This window comes from Cibotium barometz, chromosome 15, assembly GCF_041138505.1.
Source record: "Cibotium barometz isolate CiBa-2024 chromosome 15, ASM4113850v1, whole genome shotgun sequence".
Lineage (NCBI taxonomy): Eukaryota > Viridiplantae > Streptophyta > Polypodiopsida > Cyatheales > Cibotiaceae > Cibotium > Cibotium barometz.
This window is the reverse complement of record NC_141060.1, coordinates 35,250,895-35,259,512: the sequence shown is the minus strand read 5'-3', so window position 1 is coordinate 35,259,512 and position 8,618 is coordinate 35,250,895. Positions and strand designations below refer to the sequence as shown.

At 41.3% G+C, this 8,618-nt stretch overlaps 1 pseudogene; it reads left to right on the top strand.

Moving 5' to 3' along the window:
• On the top strand, positions 1 to 7,015 carry LOC147631230 (uncharacterized; annotated as a pseudogene).
• Positions 7,016 to 8,618: the final 1,603 nt, after the last annotated feature.

The window sequence follows — 8,618 nt, the reverse complement described above, 5'->3', positions numbered from 1 at the left end:
ATGAATGCATCCAGGATGCTCCATCTAGAGAAAAGGGGGGACTTTCAAGTTCAATGGCATCTTGTGGGTGACTTGAATACTCTCAAGTGCTTATTTAATTGCAACAAAGAGGCCAATGCAAAGTCTCCATGCCTTTACTGCATGGACTCCACAAGGGTGATGGACTCTAAGTGGTGGAGACGACCACCGAACAGACAAATTTTGGATGAGAACTTTAAACCAGTGTTTGAGATTCCTCTTTCCAATGTGCATATATGCACGCTTCATGCTTTGTGTCATATCATAGAGAAATTGGTATATCTCCACATTGGCTTTGCTTGGAAGATCAAGAATGTAGCAGAGAGGAAAGAAGCCATCCGTGCATTGGAGGAGGTGCTATCAGAAATTGGACTACATGGAGGTAATGTCCAGATTCTGAAGAATACTAAAAAGTCATCTAATGAAAAGGAAGTTCCAATGAAGCCTTCTATTGGAGGTGTTAAGGCAAGAAGATTTCTTTCCAAGCCAATGAATAATCAGCAACACAAACCTACAAAGTTAGGAAAGCAATATACAACAACCTATACAAGCAGAATCGAATACCAACAGTGGAAAAAGTTTCATAATGCAATGAAAGATCATGAAGGTGCTTTAAGGAATGTCAAAGCAGATGTTTGGCATTCAATTAATACTTTGTTCTAAATGTATGAGAAAGTCAACTACTCCCAGCAAGACAAAAAGATCTTTAAAGAAAACTGACAAGCATTCAAAAAAGCATTCAAAGCTGCTTGGACTAACACCAACATTACACACTACATGGTATATTTCTAGCTTATTGTTGTTTCCTAGCCCTTGATACTAACTTACATTGTATGTTTTCTTACGTAGCATATTCTCTACAACCACATGCCTTACTTTATCAACAAGTATGGAGATCCTAGCATTTGGAACACACAAGGGCTTGAGAAATCACACCATGGCTCGAAATACATATTTCAGGCACACACAACATGGTGGTGGAAAAAGCAAGGCAAACAGCCTACAAGAAGTATTCCAATGGTTCTATAGAAGGATACTACAACAACTACACAAAAAAGAAACCTTGAGGTCATCCAAACTGATACTACAGACACTCAGACATATGGAAAGGAAGGCATTGAAACGTTCTGAAGCATTTAAAAACTTAAATGCCATACAAGCACAAAACAAATGGAGAAAACAAAAGATTTTTGTTAATCATCGTTGGACAGATAGATGCAACACATAAGTCTTTTACAATGTATCTTTCCATTCTAATGACTTGCAATTCCTGTGGTCCTGGCTTTCGTTTATACCTTAGCAAACGGTACCATGCCATACTCTTCTAGTTCCTTTGGGTCCTCTATGCCTATAGAGACAATGTTATTGCAGCATATGTATGAAAGTAACCCCTTCGGGTGCAAGCATATCCAGGGTAGCATCCAAAAATTTCTAAGGCAATAGAATTCTCTATCAAAATAATCTTCTCATAACTTTAATGAATAATTATTCCACCTAGGAAGAACAAGGACAATGTCTTGAATAAAAAATTTGCAACTCTCCCTTCCTGGCTCATGGCATTGTGGTAGATTATCATCTTTGCCTTAGACAATTTGGGTAGGTACTGAGAGAGAGCTGCGTCTCGGCCACAGTACTTCCTTTTATGCCACTACAAGAATTTGTCATTGACTTCAAATGTACTCTGCAACACAAAATAATTAAGGAAACATAAATCTACATATCACATTCACACACACAACACACACATACAAAGAGAGAGAGAGAGAGAGAGAGAGAGAGAGAGAGAGAGAGAGAGAGAGAGAGAGAGAGAGAGAGAGAGAACCGGAGTATCATCTGTCACGAACATTTGGTCTTTCCAAAGGTTAATAGAACTTTTACTATCTTCTCCTACTCTGTTCATCCATTCCTTTGTGGAGTCATTCAACTTATCATAGCCATATTTGACCTGAAGCTCCATGAAGGTTTTATTGTCTAGCACAAAGCCATCATCTTTGAACTTCTATGCTTTGCCCAAACACATGCTGAGACACTCTTTACTATTGTAATTTTCCTCTAATGCTAAGTCATCACTATCATCTTCTAAGACAAAACCACTGCCCTCTTCCTGAAAATTGGCAATAGCACATAGAGAAAAATCTTCCCTAAGACTGAAAATATTCTGAATGTTAGATAAGAGTACATAACGTTTGTTATCCAATAAGAATTCTCGCAGCACTGGCAATATTAGACCACACTGGTCCACTTTAAAGAGATCTACATCTAGAGGTCTCTGTATTGTGCACGTCTTAAGAGCAACAATATTCATAGACTTCGCCTCCTCTTCCTCCTATACTAACTGTATCTCTTCCTCAACTTCTACCTCTTTGAAAGGTAACTCATCTTCATGGGGAATCTCATCCCTTGAATAGTACCTTCATAGAGCAGTTCTTCACCCCTTTCAAGAAGCTCTTTGTAGAGGTAGTGCAGGTAGCAAAGGAATCCAAATGGCTCATACAACAGCCTGCAGCAACTCATGTGCATGGTACAAGTAGGCTTGTAGGAAGATGGGAGTTCCTGGTACTTCTTGTATAAAAAACTGTTTGCCTTCTTACTTCGTGCACAATCCAGCAAGTGCACATAAGCCTGATTACTTAGCAGCAACCTTCCTTTGGATACTAATTTTTCAAAACCATCCCTGTGTTTCGACGATAGGTACTCTGCATGCTGGTCCAAAATTGACTCTACTGGCAAAAGCTTGTGCTTGTTAAACTCTCAGCAATAATGTGAAAGTCATCAGCAGCTTCAGCGTTACAAAAAAAATCGAAAAGTTTCTCATCAATTAAGGCAAGATCATTGCTCTCAACAATTTCCTCCTTGTCCTTCATGTTAGTGCTATGAACTTGCTCCTTCTTCTGCTTCTTCTTCTTCGGCATCTATGTGTCAGCAGTTGGCCCTTTCTCCTCCTTAGCCTCCGTTGAGAAATCGAAATCCCTCTTAATAGAGAGCCTCTGGGCGAGCAGGTCATTTAGAAAGGGACACCAGACTGAGAACACCTACTTTCTCTTGTTCATCTGCCTCCATATCTTGGTCTTCCAAATGGGGTTCCTCATCATTATGATGCTTTACAAAAAGTAAAGGGGGGAACTTGATTCTCTCGACTCCACAATTGGAAATCCTTGATCCTCTGTCTATCCTCTCACAAGTTGTGGCTCCTCTATCTGTGCCGCCATACGTCCGCAGGGTCGTCAGTAGTGAAGCCAATAGATCTTTTCTTCATGGTCATCAACAGCTTTGGAGACTTCATTCCGCACGTCGCTCCTCCCCGCAGCACTAAATTCAAGATCCAGCGCCGTGTCTCCCCGCTTAAGCTTTCTCTATTTTCTGATCAGTAAAACACTGGCAAGAATTAGAAAAGGAGAGACCCCTCTATTTATATTTGTGCGATTTGGTGCGATAACGCATGTCCATTACTCTTACAAGTGCCATATCGCACGCCAAACTGCACAAACCTCTCTCTCTCTCTCTCTCTCTCTCTCTCTCTCTCTCTCTCTCTCTCTCTCTCTCTCTCTCTCTCTCTCTCTCTCTCTCTCTCTCTCTCTCTTTGTGGGTCTACTGTATGTGTGTGTCTGTGTTGTATATGCTTCTCTGTGTGTGCCTCTGTGTGTGTGTGTGTGTGTGTGTGTGTTAAAGATTGTGTCTGTCTGTTCTTGCATGTGTGTGTGTGTGTGTGTGTGTGTGTGTGAAAGATTGTGTCTGTCTGTGCATGCATGTCCGTGTGTCTATATATCTGAGTGTGTGTGTGTGTGTGTGTGTGTGTGTGTGTGTGTGGAGAGAGAGAGAGAGAGAGAGAGAGAGAGAGCAAGCAAACTTACGTGTTGCCATTACTGCCTGCTTACGTGGGAGTGGATTCTCTCTCTCTCTCTCTCTCTCTCTCTCTCTCTCTCTCTCTCTCTCTCTCTCCCTCGGGTTCCTAGACAGAGTGGATGATCTCTCTCTCTCTCTCTCTCAAAAACGAGAATCGTTAATAGTAGCGTGAGGTTAAAACAACTTTATACGAGTCCACGTGTGATAGTAATAACTGACACGTGTGATGTTGACTATTGACACGTGGGGTTTGTGAATATTAAAAACAACACATTATTTATTCTATTTGTAATTGTGCACCTGAAAGAGAGAGAGAGAGAGAGAGAGAGAGAGAGAGAGAGAGAGAGAGAGACACTCACATTCGTCCAGTAATCCATTGAACACGACAAGGCACCGACGGCTTTGGTATGTCTTTCTCTTGACGTACACACACACACACACACACAGAGGGAGAAACATATACAACACACACGCACACACACACACACACACACACACACACACACAACACAACACAAGGAAAAACACATACAACACAGACATACACATACATTACTGCTACAGAGAGAGAGAGAGAGAGAGAGAGAGGTTTTTGCGACTTGGCGCAATATGGCGCTGCAAGCCAAACTGAAGAGCGCTATCGCGCCAAACCGTAAAAATTATGATAGAGGCGTCGCTAGTGCGCACACACACACGCGCACACACACACACACACACACACACACACACATGACATCCACAAATAGAGAGAGAGAGAGAGAGAGAGAGAGAGAGAGAGAGAGAGAGAGAGAGAGAGAGAGAGAGAGAGAGAGAGAGAGAACTAGAGAGGTGTTTTTACGGTTTTGGCACGATATGGCGCTTGCAAGTCTAACACAAGTTCGCTATCGCACCAAATCACACTAACTATGATAGATGCCTTGCTAGTGCAGTCTAACACGTACACACACACACACACAAAGAGGTAGAGAGAGAGAGAGAGAGAGAGAGAGAGAGAGAGAGAGAGAGAGAGAGAGAGAGAGAGAGAGAGAGAGAGACAGACAGACAGACAGAGACAGAGACAGAGATAGAGACACACAGAGAGAGAGAGAGAGAGAGAGAGTGTGTGTGTGTCTGCTATGTCTCTTTCTTCCAGGCTTATTGTAGCTCATGGTGGCGAGGACAAAAGCTACTGCAAGGAGACATGGTAAGGGGCCTGGATTGGCAGCAAAGGCTGCCTCTCAGAAGAAGCCAAGAAAGGGAAAGTCTATCCATATTCTGAAGCAGGCCAGAACAAGAAGACTTTCATAGAATTCTACATTATGAGGGAAATTAAGAAAGCTCAGAATTGTGTAGAGTTATGTGTTCCAAAGCTTCCTTTTCCAGAGGCTGTGTAGGTCTATTTGTTAGAATGGGAGCCTATCTCCAAGGTGGAAGAGGATAACCTTGCTCTGTCTACACAGGAGGCTGTTGAAGATTTTCTCATAGAGTACTTCAATGACCTGCGCATAGGATGGCAATAATGCCCAAGGATAGTGAGACACTGAAGAGGCTTAGATGGAGATATGAGAAGCTTCTACACCCGCAGAGCTTATAGATCCAAAGATGAGAGACACCCTGATGATTCCACCAACAAGAGCTCCACAAGATAAAATAAAAATTGTAGAGATTACACGTGATGTTAACACAAGAGCAAGGGCAGAACAAGAGGCCAGATGGGAGGAAGAGCACAATATCAAAAAAGAAAAGGATCAACAAGTAAAAAGGACCCCAACGAATCTCCAAGAATAATACATCAAAGAAACAGAAGAGTTGGAGGAGTCAGCCAACCTAGAGATGCTAAGGAGCTTGCAGAGGGGTATTTTTGTCTTTGTGAATATGGAAGATGGTGAGAGACAACTCTCCCTTAACCTGCTGGATGTCAGGACTTTGATGGATAGGACATCACAGATCTCCGACACTATCCTATACGTGTGCCTAAAGTAAGTATGCAAATTGTATTTCTTGATGATATGGTCCTTCCCTCTTTAGTTCTTTCCTTTTTCCTCAACGAGTTACGCTTGTTTTTGCAGTTTAATAAAGTGCCAGCTTCCTCAAGAGAGCCATTCTAAGGTGTTTATTCTGAACTCTCAGCTGGCACCATTGCTAAGAAAAAGGAACTTCCCACCAGCAAGAGATACAAAAGTGGTTCACGTATTTGAACATGCTGGAGGTTACAATAGTAATTCTTCCATATGAATCAGGGTATGTTACTTCTCTATCTTGTTAATCATATGCATCTAATAGATAGGGGATGCCTTAGTTTTAGAGATTTTTACTTTTGCAGGAACCATTGGAGCCTTCCCATTACAGAATTGGATAAGAGAATCATGTGGACCCTTAATTCAGTACCAAGATCACACCCTGAGTTAGGCCTGTAAGTAAACATTCAAAGCACCTTTCTCTAGTATCTATGGGGCTGCTTGAAGTTGGCAATGTATCTTATTGTGAAAGCTTATTTATATTATGTAGGTGTATAAAAAGGCTTCTTCATGTTCTTGGTTCCTTGTATGGAGACTATGAATTGTACAAGTCAAAGATCAAGCATGTTCAAGTGCCCAAGCAAGGAGACTCACACTCCTGGTGTATTGTGAAAGCTTATTTATATTATGTAGGTGTATAAAAAGGCTTCTTCATGTTCTTGGTTCCCTCTATGGAGACTATGAATTGTACAAGTCAAAGATCAAGCATGTTCAAGTGCCCAAGCAAGGAGACTCACACTCTTGTGGTTGGAGGGTGATGATCCATGCAAAATATATTCTCCAGAGTCTCTTCTCCACCATGAATTCCTTCATGTTGTCCAAGGTAAGTGGAAGAATCATCGGGTGGACATTGATTTAGCTAGATTTGCGAGCTAGATTTGCGGTTTGACATTGTGAATTTTGTTTATTGAGACCGCTTTACAGAACTATGATAACAACTAGGTGGAGAGGTATAGAGTGACCATGATACGATTAATACTAAAGAATGGACGGAGATGTCTGAGGAGAACCAGCCAGACTTCCTCGATACTGCAGACGTTGAGGTGCTTCTTCAGGCTGAAGGGGGGGAGCCAAAGCCTTCTGAGCACATAGAGGTAGAGCCAAGGCCCGATGACGAGGTTCACAATGAAGAACCCAAGGCTGATGAGGCAGAGTAAGCTGAAGAGGCAGAGCCAATGCCTGAAGAGAAGACAGAGGCAAAGCAGACTGCAGAGACCGAGCCAAGCCTGATAAGGAGGCGAACAATGAAGAACCTAAGGTTGATGAGGATCCCAAGCTTGATGAAGATCCCAAGCCTAAGGTTGATGAAGATCCCAAGCCTAATGTACCTGATGTAATGTAACCAAATCAATTTTAAGAATTGTTTCTATTAGGTGTTTTTTGTCCCTTAACAATGATTATAAGTTTCAATCATATTCAGGACTGATTAGAAGTATGAATCATGTTAATAATGGTTCGAGACGCTGAGGAGGCTTATCATCTTGGATGTTAATGGATTGCTGCTCAAAAGACAGCCCAAGAGCTTTGGACCAAGTGTTGCAGGGAATTACAAAGTCGGGGGCATGGAGAGTCATGCTAAGGCCCAAACTGTATCAATTTATCAACTTTGTAACTAAGCACTTTAGATTGGCCATCTGGTCCTCAATGATGATGCATAATTTGAGGCCTCTTGTCACACTAGTTTTCAGAGAATCTAAGATTGAGGAGACAGAATTGTATTTTGTATATAACCAAAGGCACTATTACATTGACCCTGTTGTTTGTCATCCCAACAAACTTGGGGTACTATTGCATATGAAGCGCTATGTGGATATCCAACATCCGTATGATCCCACAAATACATTATTAATTGATGATACCCCTGAGAAGGCTATGTATAATCCCATTGGAACATGGATATCACCCCTTCCTTTCGAAGGTAATGCAAGCAATGTTTATTTGGAAGAATAATTGATTCCATATTTAGATGGATTGTACAAATCAAAAGACTCTGTACAAGATTATGTAATGAGAAGCCCCATTTCGTAATGTAATGTCTTAAATTTTCCTATTCTTACTCAAGTAATGTGTCCTAGAAAATAGTATACATTGTCTTATTCTCACTCAAGTAATGTGTCCTGGAAAATAGTATACATTGTCTTGTTTTTCAAAAATAAAAGTCAAACAAAAGGCTCTTGATTAATTATGTTAAAAGAGTACATTCAAATGGGTAATGTCAAGTAGGAGTGTCATTAACAAGATAGACTTGATTAATTATGTCAAAAAGAGTACATTGAAGTGGGTATTGTCAAGTAGGAATGATCTTGACTGTGTTACCCAATTCTTTACATTGTATTAGTCGCTCCTTTCTAAGGAGGACCTTTCTTCCATTGTGAATGAAAGTAAAGTGTGCTGGCATGTCTTGCAAGGATTCTTCAACAATATCCTTCCTTAGCTATTGTAGATTGCATTTCTCCCATATAGAAACAATTGTCGCCAGTGTTGAAGCTTCATCAATCACTTCAATGTCTGTGACTTTGTCGTCCATTGCACTTGTGGCTTCCTGATCCATTGGCACCAACTCTCCATTGATGTAACGGGACCTGCTATACCAGAGGACAAGATAAAATTTTGAGTTACAATCATGTACTTTGCAACTACTGTCTCCAATGCAATGTTACAATGGATATCGTCAAAAACTTTGCTCGGCCATCCCTCATCAAGAAGTCTTGCTAACAGGAATGTATCCAAATCTTTGCAGACGAGCATGGTTCTCGCTAT